Consider the following 3,703-nt stretch of genomic DNA (forward strand, 5'->3'; position numbering starts at 1 on the left):
AGAGAGAGAGAGAGAGAGAGAGAGAGAGAGAGAGAGAGAGAGAGAGAAACAGGTTATAGCCTTTGCTCTGACATTGTCTCAGGGCCTCAGTTTTACCTATAGTATAAGAGGGTAGTGGACAAGGCTATCTCCAACGTCCCTTCTTATTACAATCAGCTATGAGTCCATAATGGGCTACATTTGACCCCACCTAGTTTAGCTTTCATTTCAGTATGAGTTGAATGAGACCTTGAACAAGAAACCCCTTTAGGGCCTTAATTTTCTCTTCTATAAAATCAAATGATTAAACTATCTGATCCCTAAAGTACATTCAAGCCCCAAGATAATATTTTAAGGTTTCTTTTTTGAAGGGGGAGGGGCAAAGGTAGTGATTGACTTCATGTCCATTTTTGGCCCCTTCCCGCAAAGCCTCTAGCTATAGGGGTTGCCACACCATTTCCCATACTGCAGGCATTTTGGATGTCAAACATGAAGAAATAAGGAACTTTAGTACATAATTATGAAGAATAATTAGTTTATTAATTTATTTTTGGCTAGGCAATGGGGTTAAGTGACTTTCCCAGGGTCACATAGCTAGTGAGTGTTATGTGTCTGAGGCCGGATTTGAATCCAGGCCTCCTGAATCCAGGACTGGTGGTCTATCCACTGTGCCACCTAGCTGCCCATAGGAATAATTAGTTTAAATAGCGAGTTACCAAGTGGTCTGTTCCTTAGGGGGAGCAACCTAATGGTCTCTTGGAGTTTCTGGCTTCTCCCCTTCTGAACCTCATCAATTTGTTTCTAAGCCATCTCTTAGTGTGATGTATACCTCAGCACCTGGCCAACCTCACACATTCTAGGTCACTTCTTATTAATACTTTCAGTGTTAAAGAGTGGCATTTTCTGAGCATTTCCCAATCTTAGGGTTATATACCCTATTTGGGAACCACAGTTAACCTACCCTCACTTGGCTGAGCACAAATATTGACAGAGCTCTGCTAGGCCCTCTGTCATAGGATTTAGAAGAATACAAGGGAAGTTTCATTCTTAACGCTTACCCTTACTAAGGATTTTGTAGTCTATTTAAGAAGCTAAACACACACACAAAACAATTAGAAAGACATTCAAAACAGTATTTAATTAAAGAATAATACTGACTTTAAGTGCATTGAGAATTTGAAGAAAAGAATGATTAAAGTGAGTTTTAATATCAGTTAAAATTTCATGGAAGAAATGGGATTTGTGCTGAGTAGGAAGTTGGTTTAGGAGCGATAAAGGATCTTCTAGATTGAGGAGAGCAGTGTAAACAGAACCAGAGATGGAAACGAGCAGTTTCTTCATCTGCATGATGGGAATAATATCATTTATACAACTTACCTCATAGGTATTGTTATGACAAAAGTCCTTTATAAACCTTTAAGTGCCAGAAATGTGAGTATTAGTCATTATTATTATATCCATGGTCATTCACATCTGGAAGAGTCACATCAGAAGTGTTTTAGCCCAACTCATACCTGAAATAGGAATTCTCTCTATTACATCTCCAAGCAGTTAGCCAAGTTCTGTTTGAAGACCTCCAGCAATGGGAAGCTTACTATCTCCTGAGGAAGCCAATTTCATTATTGGACAACTCTTATTTGTCACTTTTTTTCAACTGCTGTCTACCTCTTTGTATCTTCCCCCAACTCCACTCCCCAACTCACAGGTCCTAATTCTTTCCTTAGGGGTCAAATAGACTGTCATTTCCATTTACCACCCACTGGGTTGTTACAGTTGGTGATCATAGCCTTCCTAAGCCTTTTTATCTCTGGGCTAAACATTTTCAGTTTGCTCACCTAATCCTTAGATGAGATGACATCATGTCTAGTCCCCTCACTCTCCTGGTCTCCCTCCTCTGACTATACTCCAGCTTATCAGTGTTCTTTCTACTACTTGCTACTCAAGAGTGAACATTCAACTTAGTACTCCTCATCTAGTGTGACAGCTCAGAAGACAATGGCACTATCACCTTCATCATTCTGGAAACCATGCACCTGTTAATGTTGCCTTTAATACATTAACATCTTAGGCTGCCCTATAACGCTGCTTACTCACATTGAGCTTACAGTCTGTCCATTAAAACTCCCATATCCTTTCCACTTATAATGCTGTCTAGCCACATCTCCTACTTCCTGTCCTTGGATAATTTATTTTTCTTAACTTAAGTACAGGGTTTAGAAGTTTAATAAAGAGAAAAATGATCTTATTAGGTTCTTGCCTGTCAAGACTATTTGGCCCCTGATGACGTTTGTTGTTCAACATATTTATAATAATAATAACGCCCATATAAATTACTTTAAGATTTCTATGGGTGTTTTCCTCACAATAATGGTGGGTAGTACAAGTATTATCCCCATTTTATGGATGAGAAGAGGGAGATTCTAAGGTTGAACAACATTCTCATGGTTACACAGCTATGTTAAGTGTTGAAGCTGGGCCCCAAACTTGAATCTTCTTACCCCAGGTTTAGTGTTCTTTCTGTTAGTTTGGCTATCCTTTGTGGTTTTGTGTGATCTGCAGATTTGATGACCACACCACCTATGCCTTTATCTAAATCATTGATGAAAATGTTTAACAAGACTTTAGTGACACTTCCCTAGAGACCTCCTCAGGTTGGCATATACCAATTGATTGACACTTCAATTTACATTTAATTCATTTTAATTGAAATATGTACCCTTGAATAAAGGCCATAGGCTTTATTGAGAGGGGTCAGTGGGAGGATGCCATAAAGGGAATGCCAGAATTTTTAACTGCTCTGAATAACAGGGAAATTGTTCCACTATCTGGAGGCTCCATATTGGTGACTGCATCTGTTTTCCACCATTGTGAGAAATAACAGAAGGATTCTGCCCTAGTGGTGGATTCATGGGGCCTTTGTCCTAGAATAAGATCTTAGAGATCATCTGATCCACCCTGCTGTTAGAGACTGGGAGGAAGAAACTGAGCTCTATGAATTTCCTGTGGTTATACAGTCAGTCAATGGCCAGGTGAGAAGGAGAAAGCTATCTTTGTATGAGGGAAAGAACATTAGATCAGTAGCCAGAAGACCTTAGTTCTGCCTCTAGCCTTGGCTTTTCTACTGACTGACTGTGTGACCTGCTTAGACCAATATACTATTCCTGTCCTAAGTAGTTCAAAGAGATTACCTTGTAGGAGATAAGATACTTACTCATCATGTAACAAAAATTCACTCTGTCAATTTCCTATAAATTCTGGGAACCAAGCTTCTATCTGCCATATTTACCATGAACACTTTTCCCCATTCAATTGCTTTTCTATTTTATATTTATTATTATATACACATTAAATATATATAATTTTACATAATACAAACACAATAAAATAATATATAATTTAATTTCTATATCTATACACACATATGTGTATACACACAAATACGCATACATATATTTGTTGTTGAGTAGTTTCAGTTATGTACAACTCTTTGTGTGACTCCATTTTGGGGTTTTCTTGACAAAGATACAAGAATGGTTTGCCATTTCCTTCTCTAGCTCATTTTACAGATGAGGAAACTGAGGCAAAAAGGGTTGTGACTTACCCAGAGTCACCCAGCTAGTAAGTGTCAGAGGCCAGATTGGAGCTCAGGAAGATGAGTCTTCCTGATTCCAAGCATATGTGTGTGTGTGTGTGTGTGTGTGTGTGTGTGTGTGTGTGTGTGTGT

The 3,703-nt window shown here is 38.8% G+C and overlaps 1 protein-coding gene across 1 annotated transcript in view; it reads left to right on the forward strand.

Moving 5' to 3' along the window:
• The window catches only part of CFAP45 (cilia and flagella associated protein 45), a 49,635-nt gene that overhangs the window by 32,505 nt on the left and 13,427 nt on the right, over positions 1 to 3,703 (forward strand). The window lies entirely within an intron of this gene.

The sequence above is a fragment of the Vombatus ursinus genome, unplaced genomic scaffold (genome assembly GCF_900497805.2).
Source record: "Vombatus ursinus unplaced genomic scaffold, bare-nosed wombat genome assembly UNPS02014838.1, whole genome shotgun sequence".
Classification (NCBI taxonomy): Eukaryota; Metazoa; Chordata; class Mammalia; order Diprotodontia; family Vombatidae; genus Vombatus; species Vombatus ursinus.